The following is a 21,128-nucleotide window of genomic DNA, read 5'->3' on the forward strand; positions in this document are numbered from 1 at the left end:
TCAAGTGTACATATAATGCAATTTATATAAAACCGCTACAGGCTATTTAAAATAATAGTGTCTGAAGAAATCAGTATTTACTAGGCTTCAAGGAAATTTTAATTCACAAACTTTAATTCAGAAGCCATTAATTCTGGCAAGCGAATAAGTTGATAAAATTATAAACAAAACTCAACAGAAGCAGTTATAAAGACGATGCTCTGCTGATGAAGACAAAATACTGCGGAGTTCAGGGATTATTGTTGTTCCAGTTCATAGTTACAGCTGCCTTTCTGTTATTGCACGGATCAAACTCTTCCTGAAGATTAAAATAATAAAATGGTATGGATTGAAACCCACTCTAAATACAAAATCATCTCAGCGTTTTATCGACTCCATATAATACAAAACAATCTATATATTTAATACGCAGTTGTAAGTATGTTTTCTCAGTCATTAGCCTACTGGACCGATCTACAAGATGTATGTCTCAAATTAAAGGGGATAGTGTGTATATTTGCCGAACTTCCTTAGAATTTACTGTTTTTCTAAGGGCTACGACCTACAGCCCTTCAAAGGTTGAGTCAATACAATTCTTATTGAAGAATATAATACGGAGTATGTTTTATCTATGATAATACACAGTTTATAAATCATTCGTCAGCTGTTTAATGTTTGTCAGAAATTTGTTATTATGTTTATAATCTCACTTTCGGTATGTAATTATTAATCTACGAGTTTATGGTTATAAACACACGATTTTGATAAAGGAAAAGTGTATTTGTTAACTTTTTATACCACAATGTATTATTTATAAATGTTTTTAAACATTATTTGCATGTTTTGGTGTACATTTTGTATTTTTGAAATGTTTTAGTTTTCCTGCAAAGTGAACTGAAGGTAATAATATAAGTGGTAATTGAGTTTAAGTTTGAGTATGGATTATGAAATAATACCCATAGTAGGGGACGGAAACTTATTGTTTTGATCAATATAATTTATTCTCTATAGCCACCAGAACAATCATAGGGAAATCCACTTGCAAGTTGTACAGATAATTGCAAATTAGTGGGAAACGCTGGGGTACGTGGAACTACAATTTATCAGTTAACTATACCCTAACTATTTTTTTTTTTTTTTAGAGTACAGTACACAGGGAAGTTGCTTGAGAAACTGTGACTTACGATTTTGGTTCTGACGAAGATATACGTGACTTGATGTTTAATGGCAATGTTGACTCGGGTCATTATAGCGTTATAAAACTTAATCATTAACCCCAGGGTGTGAAAAGTACAAAAAGAAAAATAAGAGGTAATCATTAACCGGGTGTAAAGAGAGATACAGAACGAAAAACACGTAGAGAACCATCGAACTAAAAAGGTAAAGAACAGTGATGGTGTTAAATGTGCTCTGGAAGTCGCTACAAAAAAAAATACCCCCGCCGCAGCAAACCTGCAGACTAAGCGAATTTCAACTTGTCTGATTACATTTTTACTAAAATATTTCCATAAATAAGACATATTTATTCACTATTTAAATAACATTAGATTTAACGAGTGCTTAGGTTTGCTGCTACGGAGAAGGTAAAAAGTGTTTTTTGACCATACGTCAATAGTATAGGATGAAATAAATAAATTTGCCAAATTTTATCAATATATATCCATAAACAAGTAAACTACAACAATTTTCATTTTCTCCATAAGAATAACATGGGAATTTTAAATTACACTATTTTTGAATTTTCTCCGTGACCGTTAGGCATACAACAGCGCTTCAATATACTAAATTATTTCTTTTTTTAAGCTCTACAAAACGGTTTAGAAAGAAACTGCAACATTTTTTGTTTTTAGGGTCAAAAATGGGAAAAACCCATTTTTTCCCCATAAAACCCCCCACAAACCCCCGTTCCCATGGTCCGATTATGCTGGCTCGCGAACTCGTTCGAATAAACGTAGGTTTACACGTTTGTACCAAATTTCATCAAAATCGGATCATTTTTGCTCGAGTTATCGCGCTAACGGACACACATATATATATATATATATATATATATATACGAGTAATGTCCAGTGGTCGAAACTCGACCAAAAATGTGTAATGTACTCACTTATGTTAATATTTCACCCCACACTGTAAATAAAACATGTGATTGGAGTTTCTTCTATTTGTTTTGATTTTCTGTTTATATTTCGTTGTTATTTCGTCACCAGCATGGCAACTCATAAGATCCATGTTAATTTTTTCAAATGTTTAAACTCATTTTTTGCGCTTATCTTGGAGCCTATTTAAATTTATAAAGGGATTCTGCACACCTACAGGAAAATTGCTTTCTAACGATATGCGCAGATTTACCCTACGATGCACACGAGATGAGAAAAAAGGTTTTAAAGAAACATGCTTGCCTATTAATATATAGATATATATATATATATATATATATATATATATATATATATATATATATATATATATATATATATATATATATGAATTTGAACGGATGGTGTTTTTGGCCTCTAGGGACCTCAAAATGAAAAATTAAATCGGTCCCGGGTCCAGGTCTTACCATGAGTACTACGGTAATAGCTTATTCCCTATATGGGAAATTCGCTAAAAAAAAAAAAAACACCAACTCTTGAATTGGGGTCGTCAATTGGATTTTTCACTACTGCAAATCTATGAATTTCGAGTCAGAACAGACTAACAGGGACAGAAATATATTCTCCTTATGTTGTCACAAGGGGAAGGTAAAATGAGCTCCTTATCAACATTTTGAGTTTATGGAAAATCTTATCAACGGGGTTACAACGACTATAAAACAAGTATTAAGGGTCAATAGAAAAAAAATAAAAAAAAATTGAATACTTTAATATCATACAAATCTTCATTTGAAATGGCGAGTTCTAAGTCTCACTTGAATCAACATCTTTCTGGTTGTGGTAGTCTATATAATTTTAGGATCCGGGACTCCTTTGACCATCGGATTGGATCGTTAATACCCTCTAATATTGAACAAAGTATACCCAACTTTATATATACGACGTAAACTCAGATGATACTCAAAGAATGGGTCAAAGATTCTTGAAATGCGACCTACTGCTGATGCGAGATTTACATGTAAGTGACAATCTTTATTCCATACAAAAAATGTAATGAAAAAAAAAACAACGAATATAGGAATATACTTAGACAAATTATCTCCATAGCATAAGTAGTTGCGTATTAGGTTATCAGCATTGCGCAGTTCGTATACTATTTATTTTTCAAATGAAACTCGAATCAATATAAAACATTCATTTGGTTAAACTAATAATCGGTTTGATTAACGTAAAAAGTTTATACCGGGAAACTATCAGTTCTATTTCATGTAAAAAATCAAGCAGCCCCTATATAAAATACAAAGATAAACCGTATTTGTTAATTATTATGTCTTTTATTGCTGACAATAATCCCGTGGTGGAGCACGGGTGGTTAACTAGTACATATATAAATCCCAAAGTACCCATGCACTTTTGAGAAAACTAAAAGGCACACCCCCATAAATCATATACTTAAAATGTTTTTCATGATGAGAAACTGCGCAAAACTGTCCATTATTTCATAAATTGTCCTTTAAGGTCGTAATTCCTTTCTAAAGGGAACTTTCCATATACATAATGTTAAAAATACCTCAGCTGTACTCTTTCGTTTGTTATTCTTTTAATTTATTACCTCTGTGATTATTTCTTTGTATTACGTTATTCTGATTTGTTTATTTCAGCTCAACTTAACCAATAAATAGTTCTATTAAAACTCATGAAGTTAAACGGGGTGAAGCTCGTGGGTAACAGCTAGTTAATAATAATTAACCAATTCATAATTTGTTGTTACATGCATTGATAATAAAGCTGAAATATAAACGCAGTGGGTGTTGAAATATAACTTTATCGCGTATGATATTTCTTTCATACTACAAGGGAAAAGGAAACAAGCGAGAAAAATATAAAGTTATTGAAACACTTGTGCAATTCTCGTGAAAGAAGTTATGTTTAAAGCATTATATAAATAGTACCATTGCACTGACATTTAATTGCATTAAAATATTCAATCTTCTAGTCTTGTAATATTTTAAAAATACTCTCTCATCCACTTTCATCCGAGCATGACATCAGATTCCCCTTTTATCATGAAACATGGTGAAATCTTGGGTTTTCTCTTATCGTGATGGAAGATTTCCACAGCAACATACTAGACTCACTCGTAGATTCAATTGGTACTTCTATAAATAAATAAAAAAACTCCTTTCGATTCAGCTATCGCACTTTATACACATTTGAGATGATATCTTGCACATGCCAATTAATTAATTGGCTAGAGATGCCACGCCAGTAGAGTGGTTCCATACCTAGAATCAATTTATTAACCAAACCACCCCACACGATATATATTTAAGTCCAGTATATGTCTATTGCAGTATATTCTAACCATTATTGTGTAGGTGACCATTAAACAGAATCAAAATTATCTCATTCCATTGTACTCATCCACATTCCAAATTATATGTACGTAAACAAAGAATGTTGGCATTTTATTAATATGAAAAAGTGATTTAATTTAGTCTTGTGATTAAGAATAAATAAATATATTTATGGAAGTTTATCTTATCGAAACGATATTTCAAAAGTCCCATCCATCTAATCCGAATCGAAACTATCAATTTTACTTTGAAGTAAGAAAAGCGTTTTCTTCTTGATTGATGCGTTCGTCTTAAACACTTTGGATTGACGCTTTTTAAATTAGTTTATTAAAAAAAATATTTATATTTCACAACTACATAATTTATATACGATCCTTTTGTCATTTACTATATCTATAGTTTTAATATTTTTTAATACCAGTATGGAAAGATGTTTATTGATATTAAAATAATTACCAAATTTAAAGAGGTTATAAATACAGTTTTCGCCCTGTGAAAGATTCAAAGAATTATTCCAGTCAATATAATAAAAAGAGCGTAAAATAGTTACCATTTTACGCTCTTTTTATACCATACGTTTTAAATAAACGTGAGTTTACACAACGCTAACGTTGTGCGTTTTAGGGCTCTTTGTCATTAATACCTTTTCATTTTTAATCTTGTCGATTATTTACGTCACTTATTATTTTAATCAGCCTTAGAGACCCAACTTATAGTTTTCTTAAGATGAAAATTACAGTATGTTTTAGATGTTTTAGTCCAGTATATAACATAGAGAGAAGAATGTTTTACTTACATGCTGCCATAAATCTTCCTGGTGAAAGATCCGTTTTCACCAAAATCTCGATACGGAGAGAACCATCTGCGCTACATGTAAAAGCATAATCTTTAGAATAGTTGTATACTTGTATGTATCTATGTGAAATACCGCTCTTCAATTAGTCACTCACTTACTCAACCAGTCAGTGATAACTTTACACTATATTTAAAGCGAAGAAGTCATGGAATAGTATAAACTAGTGTACATGTTGCTCGAATTCGAGGAATTGCAAAGTATTACAGGAGTTATTTTAAAACGAATAACAGTCATATTTACAATGAGTTTACAAGAGGTCAACTCAAAAATTACCGGTGTGTAACTCAGACAATGTTTATCTTCGTTATTGATAAACCTAAAGCATTCCGGCCGGTTTTCTCCTTCTCAAAATGCCTCGCTGTACAGGCTACACAGGTCATTTATAGAGGGCCAATTGAGAACGAAAAGTCGTTTTGTGGTAGTATTAGGGAACATTTGTAACCTAATAGTTGAGATTGTCCAGGGTCAGGTGCTGACTGTGATCACTGTTCTGTAGCTGCGGTCGTTATCACGATTACGCCTCCTGTCTATGTTTCGTTGTTGTCGCGTCGGAGGCATTTAAAAGAAAAAACAACAACAAATAAACAAATTATAGATACACAAAACAACGATAAATGTACAAATTTAAGTTACAATCATGCTAACACGATCCGTCATAGCGACACAAAACAACGATAAATACAAAAATTTGAGATACAACCATACTAACCGTCTTGGGGGTTATGTTTACACAAATTCAAATAGCAAATAAATGTACTCAATGCATTTCATTAATTTTAAAAATAAAAACAGTAACTGTAATACAGCTGATCAAAATGTAAACAATTATGTTCTTCATAAGGATAACATGGGAACTTTCAAAGCCACTGGGGCAGAGCCCAAGGGTTTTTTCAAAAAATGTATGGCCAGTTTGCAAATCTACGTGACACGTTCTTTCCAATGAGACGTCAATGGATAAAATTGGTTAAGAAATGGCGGAGGAGTTCAACCGACAAAGTTTCATGTAGCGTATTAATAATATAGATATACTGTATAAATATTCATTGTATAAACTTATGCCATTTTCTTCTGGGTTGAGATAGGGACTTGTAATTTTCGCTGATATTCTCGGGCAAAAGTTATACCTAAGGAAAAGTACTGTTTAGGTTTTTACGGTAATTATGATATGAGCTTTCCTGGTACAACCCATTAAAAATTTAATATGGGATACTGATGTATATTTTAAAGTTGGGGCCTCTGAGGGCGGAGAAAAATAAAAATGACCGCCACTCTGTGATTGGTTGAGATAGAGACCTCTAGTTTTCAATTTTAACTGATGCCATTTAAAATGAGGTACAACTTAATGGAAACTTGATTTAAAAATTTTGAGCTGTTCCAAAAATATTCTAGATTGGGGTTCCGAACGAAATTGTAATACCAACAAAAATATTAATTTTTATGCTGTATAGAGGTATGCCGAGTTTAACTTTCTTGGTGTAACACATTAAAATGATAATAGTACTTTTGCCCAACCCTACATAATTAATGTAAAATTACAACATACATAGGTCGATCATCACGTTTATCGTACATGTTTGATACAAGCAAGATGTAACATCACTGTATAACGAGAAGTTGAGATGTCTACTCGGCAGACTGTACAGGTCCTCACTATACCTTGTTATGTTGTATTGTATCATGATATACATACGTATAAATCAACCCGTAACCTTACATAGGTTTCTTCAGACTCTTGGTTACCTTCTTGTTAGCTTATAAAGCTTTGAAGTTTTGTATATTAAATAAAAGACCCCTTATTTGCTTAAAATTTTGTTAACCTTGTTGGTGGTGGGTCATAGATGAAGTAATATTTTATTATTTTATCTCTGGCTGGAGACAGTTAAATGATGGAATAATAAATACGCTTAGTACTAGTTACTACCCTCAATTAAGGTAACACAATACTCAAATATGAAATTTTACAATTTCATTTTTTTATTTAGTTTTGTAGAACAGATTTTCTGAACACGTAGATAATAAATATTAAGGAAGAAAAAAATTATTTTTAAAATTGTCAACTACTTTTATTAACTCTTGCAGTCTAATACAGTATAGCATGCCCAAGGTCCTACTACTACCCGTGACAGAGGGTACTTTTGTCAAGTGTTTTTAGTCATGTACACTTTTATTCCTCAATTATAATCCAATTTCAATAAAAATTGGTGTGTGTTCCTCATATGATAAGGAACAATAATACGAATCAGTTTCCATGAAAACCAAAAACCTTTACAATAAAAAAAATGTATGTTAAAAAATTACAAAATATTTTATAACATTTTTAAAATCATACTTACAATTTAATTTTGCTCAACAACTTTTTTACTTCATATTATTGTTTGGTAATAATGTATTAAAATTGGTAAACAAATTTCAAGTTGAAAAGTTAGTATTTGTAAAAGTTATGTGTACCTAAAAACTGCCATTTCAACATGGGTGGGATAGAGAGTACTGTGTCACCCTTTTTGTAAACTCCATTAACTTAAACTTCATAAGTCATTTTTTTGTCATAATTTGAACGTAGCTTACCCTTAAATGTTTAATCGTTTCCCAGTTGGAATCCTATAAGTTATTCTTCTATAAAAAATGTTTGCTTGTATGTATGTATGCCTGTATGCTTGCTTGCACAAATAACTCGAAAGCGGCTTCTGAGATTTCCTTCAAATGTGGTAAATATAATTATTATCTGGCCTGAAAACATGTTTAATGCAGTTAAAACTGCCAACAAAAATCTAATTACGTAAAAAAATTCAATTGATAGTCAAACTGTTTTACATCAGTTCTTCAGCTGTTAATCCAAACAAAATGTCAAAACAATGTTTTTGCAAGTAACGTATAGGCTACTTACTATAAACGAGCGACCTTTCATCGACTGTAAAATAAATTAATGTCTTGAGGATTGCCAGTTTAAAATTTCTATTAAAATAAATTAAAATTCCACTGAAACTTAAATAATAAAAGCATAAACTAGTTGTAAATAAAACGTGAGTTTCTTTTATACTACTTTTACAATCGAAATAAACTACACCGAGCAAAGGATTTGTCCTCAGGTACTCATTTATAATACTATCATACACCTTGAATGTTTAATTAGATTTTAATAGTTATACAAATAGTTTGGAGCTGGAATGTACATCACTTGTCCAAAACAAGTAATATACAATAATATTGTACATTGTAATATAAGAACATTGTAATATACAAGTCATATACCTGGTGTTATCGCAAAGACACTACGTTTTTACTCTAATTATTTTTTCTGTAAGCCCATTGTACTTTTCTTGTAAAAAATGGTGCAACCGTTTATAAATAAATAAAACAATCCAAACAGAAAATGTGAAATAAAGAATTTTTGAAAAAACCCAAGAACAGTATACAGTGTACATTGTATTTCTTACATCCCGCCTTTAATTTGATTAAATCTAACACAAAATCTGAAAAAAACATAGTGTACACTGAAATTATACGGGTTTAATAATTCAAAGATTAAAAAGTAAAACATATTCATAATAGATCTATTAAACTATTAGTTTTATCGATACATTTTTAATTCCAAGGAAATTTAAACTTAATTTTAATGTCAATTGAAACTGTTGTCAATTGAACTTTTGTCCATTGTCAATTGAACTTTTGTATGGTTTTGTTTCAATGTAATCATTGTATAGCTTAAATAGCTTGAGATTTTTTTTAAATGTTTGTATAGCTTAAATAGCTTGAGATTTTTTTTAAATGTTTCATTTAATTGAAAAATATAAAAATCGCCAGCAGAATAAGTCAGATTATGACGAAATATACAAGGATTTGTCATAATAAATAGTTTGCACATGACATATTTTTGGTCGAATTTTCCACTGGGAGAGCTCTAGTTTATATTACTCTGCAAGCATGTTTCTTGAAACCCTTTTTGCTCAGCTGGTGTGCCTCGCAGTGAAAATTTACGCATACTGTTAGACATATATTTTTCTGTACTTGCAGTATCCCTTTATAAATTAAAATCGTCCAAAAAATAAGCACAAAAATGAATTTTAAAAAACATTAACAGCCTTATGGATTGCCATTCTGATGACGAAATAACAAAAAAATACAAACAGACAACCAAAAACAAATGGAAAAAATTCCAATCAAATTTTTTATTTATAGCGGGACGAAAATAGAGAAGTATGTACCTTACATATTTTGGGTCAAGTTTTCGTCCACTGGACGACCTCTATCTTGATTAAATCTAATTCAACATCCGGTGGAAATTACAATGGCTGTGTCGGTGTAAATTAATAATCCCTCTCCATCCATTAATCACCACCTTGGTGTTATACAGATACCTGTGTAACAAATAACACCAAGGCTCGATGGTTTGACTTACAGTATTCAGTATTATCAAGTTCACTACACGTACAAATGTGAGTCATGTTTTGTTTTAAATTATAATTTTAATTGGACTCTCAGGTATAAGCCTACAGAATTTCCGCGTACACTTCAAATTCAAAAGCCAAATTCAAAATTGAAATATATTTATTCAAAATATTACATCAGCTTGACCTTGCCAACTTTACAAAACCTGTCGTTGAGGTCCAATAAATACATAAAAGTAACAACCATGATTATTTGTTTGCAGTGGCAGTGTCAACATAAGTGTAAAAGAAAAAAAGAAAGAGTTTTTTCTGTCTATTGAACGTAGCCTCTCCGTGAGAAACGCTAGGCCCATGCATGCATTTCCAAAGGAGAAAAAAAACACTTGAAAAAGTTTACTTTTCTGTTGTTTTTCCGGGACTTTTGTATTATACCAACCTTACCTAAATTGGTAAAATAATTCCGTTAGGTCAGGTTAGGTTAGGAAGATTTTTATTCAAACTAGGCTATTTAAATTCTTTTTTGGGAGTCGATTTATCGGTGTGGTCAGTAAATTACAAAAAAAAAACCTTTTTTTCTTTCTAAAATGTGTATATATGTTTTGTGTCCTTAACAACCTTTTATAGTTAGATACCAAGATATGAATAAATAAGATGAATTATACTCACAATGAAGATAAGGACAAAGACAATGAGAGAACAAAGGAAGAATTCTGGAACTATGTGGGACCCGCAGCTAGTTTAAGAGAACTGAAATATGTTTTTGTTTCTTATTAAACTTGCCTTATGCCACAATTTTTTCATTCTGGTTATAAAAATATATAAACTAAAATTATATTTGTTATATAAATTGATTTTAACAGTTACTTCTGTTCATTTTGGTGCTTTGACGCTTATTAACACCTAAGGTTTTATATGTTTATCGTTTTCAATAAATATAATTTGAATACAAATTTAAATTCCAACGGACTCGTCAAGAAAATATCTAACAACAATCTAAAATAATATATTTACACATTGCTAGCTATGTTTTTGAAAGATGGTTGGGAAGTGATTAAAACTCTTTTTTTGGTTTTCATTGACTTGTATGAGCCACAACACGGCAAGAGCATTGTTTTACAGGACATGAACAAACTTGGTATAAAGAAAATTGTTGCTTTATTTTCAAACAAAAAAGGTTCGTCTTTTTAATGGAGTTTTTTAATGGCAAGAACCAATATCGCTTGCCAATTTTATGACGTGGATATGCATTTCCATGTAGACTATCATAGATTAATACATTTTATTAAGGAAGGTAATTAAAAATACGTCTAATAACACTAAGACCCATGTTTACACATCACAAGACGGTATGTATATTATGAAAAATGTGGTTAAGGGGTGATCGATTTCAATTGAACAATGTAATCATCAGAGCCACTAGACGAATGTATCATTGAATCTTTAATTAAATTATTAAATTATAAAGCAATATCCAGAAGTAGGACAATGAATTCTGAACCCTTAACCACAGTAAGATTGTAAACCAGAGATGAAACAGGTTATTAATTGGAGTTTAAGTAGGCTATTGTACTGTTTTAATCATCACAGCCTTATTGAGGTAGGTAAATCACTCTTCAGTTTGTATGAAGTGAATCTAAAAGACACCGAGCACATACTAGTTCCCAACCTAGCCGAGCAAAAAACCTTTGCATAACATTTATTAGACTACAATCATTATATGCGAATTATTTATAACAGTTTAAAGATTTTACATACTAGCAGAAAAGGGGAAAGAATGAACACTCTAGTTGAATCCGAAATATACAATAGTTTTAACAACAGCATAGGCCTACCATATTAAACGAAAAACTATAGTTCAGTTTTCACTCAATTTTTAATTATCTCGTCAATAACTCATTCTACAGCTGATCTTCTCCCGGTGTCTCTGTCTCTCTCACACAATTAATAAGCACAATTAAATCTAAATAGCACTCCATGAAAATATAAACTTAGTACATATAATTAAACATAACAATTGTTCTGAAAAAAAGTTTTGTACAGCATCGAGGGTTTCCATGACTCAGAACATCTCATCGTTATCTGGAGACATACGTCCGTCATAACGACAGTCTCTGTAACGTCAATTTGTGTTTTGAGATGTTATGTATCGTGTCCCCTTTCACATCAAGCGTTTATTCTTTTGCTTTCATGGAAACTTTATAGAAGACATTTTATTCCTCTAAAAACTTATTGACTACTATTTTACTCATAAATTATCTAATTGCCATGTCCAAGGGGGGAAGATTGCAGGATATGGAACAATTAACAATAAAATTAAATATGTTGTATTGAATGTAAAAAAAGGACTTTTCTGATAATTCACTACAACAAGATGTTAGACCAATCGATTATTATCAATACAAGTTGTAGTGAATTAAACTTTGGTTAGGTTAGATTAGTATAATGTTTAGTATAGAGTTAGTTTTTTGACCAATGAAATGTTGTTCCTGAAATCAAAGGAGGATATGTAAATATTTTATACAACAGATTTGAACATCAATATTTTCTCTTCGGTGTCCTCTCTGTTGAAAAGCACGGGTTTAGCAGCTAGTATTGGATATTTGGTACCCTAAATAATCTTCCACTGAATAAAAGCTTCTGTCAATCAGCCAATTTATTTTTAAATATATTAAAGTTAAACTCTTAAAACAGTACAGATGGCTTATTAAAGAGCTGTATTTGGAGGGATTTGTGGCTATTAGTTGATTTAGATAATCTTACTATCGGAATATCTAGCTGGGTACATATTCTAGTATTATAACAGTGAAATTCGTTATGTTTTGGGAATGATGAAAGATTTTCTTTAACAGGAGGGGTTATTCTGTGTTTGATAAAGAAATTTTCTGCTGTATATTGTGAGTTTAACAGTAGAGCTATATGGTGTTATGTGTTATGCAGGTGCCTGTATAACACCAAGGTTGTGATTAATGGATGAAGAGGGACTCATTTACACAGACACAGCTATTGTAATTGCCACCAGATGTTGAGTTACATTTAATTACATTATAAGTGGAGTGTAAGAAGGTATGTTGTTTACTTTTGATATTTTAGTTTTGAGTAATTAACTAGTAAGCAAATTATCTTTCGTATAGTTTTGATAATCAACATATTTAACTAACATTCTTATCTTTATTACATACCTTGTTGAATATTATTAATTAATCTAATAAAGATGGAAAACATTGACTCTACTACTAATTGACATACTAAGACGAATTTTCAACAATATAATATAATGCGACATGAGTTTCATAGAATACTGTTAAAGCTCTAAAGTAACCCCACCAAGTGAAAGCAGCAAACAAAGGAATTAACTATGACAAAGATCAAGATGCAAACAGCTATACAATGCTAATTATTTTAATTTTTTACTTTATTCTTCATTACATCGCAAGTGTTTAAAACGGCCATATTGTTGGAACTGCTATTGGGAACATAATATTACATTTGAATACAATTTTAAAATAATATAATGTTGAATCGAGATTTTTTAATATTAATTTTAGTAACTTATAAGAAAGATGTGGTGTTAATGAAAATGAAATAACACGTGCAAACAAATACAAAACAATATCTCGTTAGGATGTTGAATACCATTTTCAGATTTTAAAGATGCTGGACAATAAAACTATGACTATAAATATGTGAGCTATTGAGCTCTGCTGAAAAATGTACAAAGTGGGCATCAGCGAGCGTTAGGTTTCAACCCTTCTTACGAGTTGTCATAAATACATAAATTTTATATCCCTTACAACATGGTGGATACTTGAACTAGTATTAATTTGTTCATGTATGGTTCACTCACACCTTTGCGAATTGAAAAACCAAATTGGCACATCAAATTATGATTCATCAAATAGAGAAACACCTCTAAATATATATGATGAAGAATAAAATTGCCAAAATACTAGCTAAAGATAGAGAATTTTGTCAAAGCCTATTTAAGACTGACTTTAACAAATAAATCAATCAAGTAGATAAACATTTCTTTCTTGACAGTGAATCTGATTGTATAGATCCAGTTTAGATTGATAGGACTTTTAAAGTATCGACTTTTTGCAATTAATGATACACTCAGTAGAAACCTCGTATATTATTCCATGTTAATAAATATTTTTCTTGGTTGCAGATTAAATCTAATTAAATATACACACTCCTTGTTAAAGCTGCAAGATAAAAAATACAATGAAAATCCCTATATTTAGAACTTAGTTTTCAGCACAGAGGTCTAAAACCCTTTTGAATTTATGGCCTAAAAGCACGAAACATATAGCTTGATATGTTTGTCCATATTTTGTGGTAAAAAACTGATTGTATGTGTTGGCATAATAAAGTATATCTACAAGTATGAAAATGAATCTACCGATTCGGATATTTACTATATATTTTATCTAATTTAATCATGTTAACTTAAACTGTAACCATAACATTTTAATATAGCCATCAACAGTTTAATTTATGTGCAAACGATATATTTCTATATTTTTTATTTTAATCTATTTATGTTGCGTATGGTTTTAGGACCAATTGAATTTATGGTTTACTTATAATCAAGCATTCTCACAGAAACGTTTCAATGAAAAGCATTTTCAACCAACGATAAATTGAATTTTGTATAATTTCTAAACTCATAACTAAAACAGAAATAACTCCTCAGCTCTGAAGTATGTTGTCCTAATCAACAGACTGTAGGCTAAATACTTTCCATTATTTAACTCATACCTTAGTGTTACTGTTAGGGTCATATAATACGCAATGTCTAGGGATGTCTACATTAATCGCATGCAAGAGTCCCTGTACGAAAATTGCCCACTTGAACAGATTTAAAGTCTTGTTTACGAAGCAAATTGCATACTGCATCACCTTTCAAAGATCTTTTTAAGACGTTACGTTATTTTTGGTAATTAAAACTACTAATTTACAAAAAATAAAATTTTTGTGTGTAGATATACACAATTAAAAGTGATTTACCCATCTCAAACAGGCTACAATTTATCTCACTAAATATGGCCTACTATAACACATGTTTAAGCCATAGAGTATGGCCAATTAAACAATGACAGATCTATAATAGCTATTTACCTTACAAGTGTAGTAAGAGCGTTTTTACATCACGCAGGTGAATGTTGTGCAACGAGCGGAAGCGAGTTGCATAATTTACCGAAGTGATGTAAACACGCTCTTGCGTAACGTGTAACGTACAAGATTTTACCTGACCCGACAGTATACAGGAGGTTACGAACAATATTTTTCATTATCCATTTCACTCATCTTCTAACAGCAACGTTCATTTACAAACAAAAGCTAGGTTAGGAAAATTCTTCAAAACATAACAATAAAATTCAAGCGCACAGCTGATTTCTAGCGTTGAACGTCGTTGGCTCCATAGAGGTAGATTTTTTAAGTTAACCACTCAATGTTATTTAAATGGGTTTCATTACATCACCGAGTGAGTTTTTTTTCAACTTTACATCACTCGAGAAGAAACGAAGTTATACACATCACGCTTGGGATAGGGAAGTTTAACATGGCGGGTTAGGTAAAAGTTATTTTTACTTATTCATGTAGTCACTCACTAACCTTTTATCTAGACGTAAATATGTAACACAAATAATTTCTTGTCTTCCTTTTAAAAAAAGTGTTTACTGAATAAAAGCTATTCCAAAAGACGGGTGGGAAACAGACCGCTGTGTTGTTGATAACTTGTGAGATGAGAAAATAAGAAGATATTGTGCAATGAATTTTCATTTCCATTTCCTTTGAGCCTTCTCTTTGAACCCCTTTGAAACGTTCGCTTGCTTGCATTTCATATTAAGAAAATGTTTATCCTCGCTTACTTTACCTCATAACCTTTTGTTAGTTCTGATTAAAAGGTGTGCTAAGGAGTGGGAGTCATATTATAATATATTGGTGATATTATAAGTATATAAATGTACAATCACCAATCTATATAAATCCAATGTATGTTTGTCCTTTATGGACTCCGAAACCACTCGACAGATTGTAATGAAACTTTCAGGCATTATTAAGCATTATTCTAGGATGGTTTGTGTGAAGTTCGGTCCAGATCCGTCAAAAGGACTCCGCCCCAGTGGCTCTTGAGTTTCCCATGTTAACCTAATGAAAACTCATATTTAAACGGAATTAAAGAATCTTAACAGCTGGTTCAACTAATCAATTTGATTATGTGATGTTCAATAGCATTAAAAAGTTAATAGGTTTACCAAAAGGGTGCAGCACTATTGTTTTTTTTTATTATTTATGATAATAGTTAATTTGCAACGAAAAGGTGAGTGAGCGCAGCGAACGAACTTCAACCTGGAGATGAGTTAGCGTAGCGAACAAGCTAACTTGAAAATGAACAAGCATTGACATAAAACCACATTATGACAGGACGACGTCTGTCGTGCCAGCTGGAAGATAAATAAAATAAATTGGAAATGCAATTGCTGGACTAGAATACTATGCAATTCTGACTACTATGTATATATTTAGTAAGGTATAAATAAGTATGATATAATTTTATGAATAGTTGGTAATTAATGGTTTTAAATATCACATTATTTATTCAATATTTATTAATTGAATATTATATCCATATATAATCCATAAACATCCATATACAAATCCTCGTCAATTATTGGTATTACAGGAGTTATTTTAAAACTAATATCATTCATGTTAGTAGTTTAAGTCCTGACTTGAGCCAATTTGTTAAACAGTTTTGTAACTGAAATTTGCTCATGAATAAAGACCCTTTTTATTTATTTTTAAGGGCTCAGCTATAAAAGCTAGTGTAACTAATGGCATTTATTCATGCTGTTAATAACAGTTCGTTTTAATGGATTTTCTTTATATTTGATCATTTTTCAGAAGCCAACCTTGTTTTTAACGTTGTCTACAAATGTTTCACGACCTATCCTAGCCACATAAAGTTGTCTATGTGTATATATATACGGTAAATAATGTAGCCTGGTATCCTACCTGGTACCACTATTGTTGCCGGTAGGTATAATGCAAGTCGCCATTGTAAACAAATTTCAGCCATTTGTTTTAAATAGTGATACAAATTGTACACTTTACTCAAGTACTACTCAATATTCTGCATTATCCACCTGTTAAAATTTATTTGCTTCAATTGACATCATTTTGTTTTGTGACTGTAATAACGTCAATCTATTTACGTGAGAGTTAAAATGCCTGATGTTGTTCAGGATTTTTTGTTTCCCTTAACGGTAAATAATTAAATCCTCCAATGAAAGCCTCAATAAATGTTTCTTGAGTGTTGTCCTATTCTCCTAAAATCACTTTACTTTTATAGAAACTCAGATTAAATATCCTTGGCGTACCGGTATTATTTAGCCTTAGAGGGGGGCTTCCTCTGCAATGATCACAAAAAAGTTTACGTTTCCTACTAAAAATGGTAGCACATCGGCTGACATATTAACTTAGAAAGAAAAACTAGCTAGGGGGTCTTGACTCTTTATTCACACTATGATATAAAATTAGGGGTTTCCATTGGGACCGAATATGTCCATATTAACTTATTCCAAAGTTAAATATAAAACTTACACTTATGAATCATTTACATCAAATTTTACGCAGTCTTTACCACTTCCCAAGAAGAGTGATAAAAGAGCTTATGAGGAAGATGCCACTTACTGAACTTTTAATCCCAAAATCTGGCTGGAGAACCCCTGAACACTTAGCCCTCAAGAGGGTTGGATGGTTGAAGGGGATGGAAAGTGTGGATATATATGTGAATTGTTTGATGTCCTTACTTAATACAATGTGTTTACTGTTAATTTAACTTAAACTGTTTTTATTGCGATAGTAGTTGAATACCCCCACCGAAGCAAACCTGCAGACTAATCAAATTTCCATTTGTCTGAATTGATTTTCAATTAAATTTAAATAACATTAGGTTAAACTAGTACCTAGGTTTGTTGCTACAAGGAAACTAATAAAGTATGTTTTTTTGGTAAATTATTAATAGTTTAGTATAAATAAATAAACTTGCTAAGTTTGATCAAAACAATACCCAGACAGCACACTTTCTCCTCAGGACATCCCACGGATATTGCGACAGGATATGCAAGATATCCCATAGTGGTCCTATGGGCAACTTGGGATATCACAGGATATCCACAGGAATGCCTAATGTCCCCGCCCGGGGATGTCCTACGGATAAGCTCACACGTATATCCGTGGGACATCCGAGGTCATCCCAGGGTAGTCCTCAGGACATTTTCAGGACATATGGGACTACTATGGGATGTCCCTGGGATAAAGTGTGGTCTGGGCCTGAACATAAAAAACACAAAATAATATAGATTTAGTATGAAAAGCTTAATTATAAGTTTAGTAAATTGATTAAATAGTTAATAAACACAAATTTTGAAGAAAAAAAACGAGAAAAAAGTTTTTGGCCCAGACGGGTTTCGAACCTGGTACCTTCGCCTTGTGAGCCTCTTACCTTACCTCCTGAGCTATCTGCGCTTGTTGATTATGGGTGTTTTCAAGTGGTTAAAGAGTAGCCGACAGTTGCAATGGTCGCAATACTTAAAATATTTTTGATACTACAGTATAGGCTATATATGATTCTGTTAATCTGTTTAGGCCTCAAGTAGTTGAATTGTTTTTCTGGTAGTTGGAGAGGATACTGGTATTTGAATATAGATTATTTAATCACCATTAGATTAGCACTGTAATAATTGATTGTTATATGATTAAAATTAGTTTTTTGTTGTTTTATTAATTTAAAGTTAGAATTAAATTCACATTCCACACAACTATGATAGAACTCTAGTTTTCCTGAACTCAGTGGTAGTAATATGTCGGTAAAGTAAAGTCAACCCTTGCTAGCCATAGTATTAACAAGACATATTTTCAATCTGGGAAACCTTAAACTTTTGAAATAAATTATAAAACCTCAACATCTTAATGCGTGGGAATCTTATTTTTAGAAAAAAAAAAAACAGACCAAAATTATTTGTTAAATAATGAAGACGGCCCAATTATAAATTCGGAATTACTGAAAATAATTACATCAAGAACAACACTGTAACATATCCAAAATTCAAAAGATTTATTTTTCTAATATTATTTTTTATTTTTCCAATATCCTTTAAATCATCTGTTTTAACTTTGTTTAAAATTAATTTATTAAGTAAATATTTACTTTTTGTACTAGTGTAAACACAGCCTGAAGATGGAAACCAAATTTCTGAAAGCACTAGTCGATGGTTATAAGCACAATAGTTGTATGTCCATTTTGGTAAACTTTCGGAAACCGCAAAAACAAAGTTTGTATTATGGGGGAAACTTAAACTAAAACTGTTAAATGTTTGAAATGAATAAATTTTATTGGCCCCATTTATTAAAAATGCATCTACATAAATAGTTTTATCTTTATTCAAGCCACAATTTTACAAATAATTTGTAAATTAAACCATGTTGGACATACTATATGTGTGCACTTCTGAACGCGCAGATATATGGACATGCTACGAGTGTGCAATACAAAAACTGCCTCTAGATGGCTTTAGTAAGGAATGAAAAATTTAAACAACTGTTATCATGGGCGCCCCCTGGCTAAAAAAATTCTAAATAAATTTAATACACATAATTTTCTGTGATCACTTGGGTTTTAAGGAATTTATAAAAGTATGTTCAAAATGGTCATGTCTAAAAAATGTTTTGAATTGATGTCTAAATAAAATAAGTAGTTGACTCACAGATGTAAAAATCTTTTATACTTTGTATACTTTCATACTTTAACAAAACTATTCAGAAAACAAAACATCAACTTTCTTGGCTTTTATCTAGGCTTTATTCAACTTTAATTTTTTTGTCTTTATAATTATTTGGTTAATTGTTAATGTTGGCATAAAAAACGACGACTCCCTCAGGTGACCGTCCTTGATGCACAATGTACTATTTTGTTTTGGTTGGTTTTATGTATTACAAAATAGCGTAAAAATATGTTTTAAAACACTATATTTTCAGATTTTTTTCCCGGGGAAGGCCCCCTATATATTGCACCCCCCTGTTCCAAATTCTGCGGGCGCCCATGACTGTTATTGTCTTACATTATAGACTACTTTTATTTTTAACATTTTAAAAATAAAATTACTTGGCCTCCCAGCTATTAGAAACTCAAACACAAATAGGCCTAAACGAAACATTAAACAAAGCACGAAATAAATCAGGTAGTGCCTTTTGTAAAATGGTACCTATACAGTACAAACTGTATTTTGTTGAGTCTGTCTTTATGGGGTTTATTCAACAGTGCTGTCCTTTAGACACATTACTTTATTTTCTTATGAAGTTTTAATTTCTTTTATTTTCTGTGGTTTTTTTAGCCTCCTTGGTTTTTTTAAACTATCTTTACATTACTTCTTTTTCTGGTTTCTTGCCCTATAACATCTCTTCTACTGCGTCTTCCTTCTTTCTTTTTGGTAACTTCAGTGAGAGGCTCGTTTCCTTCTTCTTCCTCTATGACGTAAAGTACAATATCTCTTGCCGATCCCGAACTAGGGATTTCAGTGACAAAATGCGTGTATGCTTCTGGGATTACACCCGCGTTAAGTAGGTACATCAAATCCTTTTTCTTGGCGCTGGAAACCGGAATTGGCTCGGTGTACTTCGGACTGAGAAGTTGTTGTTCCCAGACAGATGGCGTCTCGGAATCCATTCGTAGGCCTACATCAAGAGTCAAAAACTCTATTTCCTTGCACGTTCGTATTTGTATAGAATTTCAAAGGGGTTTGCTTTTTGAAACCCGAACCACTTTACCTTTAGCCAATTCACGGATTCTCTTTTGGTGTTATGTTCTATTGTGCACAGATGCTGTATGTCCTAAACCTTACCTAATTGTAAAATAAAATGTGGACATACTATAAGAGTGCACTTGAGATCATCAGATTTTTGGACATACTACAAGATGAAAAACAAATACCAGATATAGTAGGCCTTGTATTTTCATGCACAATCATTGCAAGTCCAAAGATACTATATCTGTGCTCTAAAGGAGTTTTTCTCTGTTCAGCTGGTAATGCAATCATTGGACATGCTACAAGTGTGCAGGATAAAATTACATCATACCAAAGTGAACACTTTTTTTTGAGAATTTATATTAATTTTTCCTATTGTAATATGGACATACAATATGTGTGATCTGAAAGATGAAAACTACAGCTTTCCAAATATATAAAAATGTCAAGAGTGAAAAAAATTGGACATACAATGTTTGTGCATATAACCATCGTAGTGAAAAAAACAAATTATTATATATTGGCCTTGTTGAACATTTAAATTTAGATATACTGTACATTTCATCAGTGGTAGTATTTTTTTTCTTCAGTTTGTTACCGGGACATTACGGGACATTACAGGATATCCAGTGGATTTT

Source organism: Macrosteles quadrilineatus, unplaced genomic scaffold, assembly GCF_028750875.1.
Source record: "Macrosteles quadrilineatus isolate MER2022 unplaced genomic scaffold, UCM_ALF_1.0 Scaffold_6__1_contigs__length_79288215, whole genome shotgun sequence".
NCBI lineage: Eukaryota > Metazoa > Arthropoda > Insecta > Hemiptera > Cicadellidae > Macrosteles > Macrosteles quadrilineatus.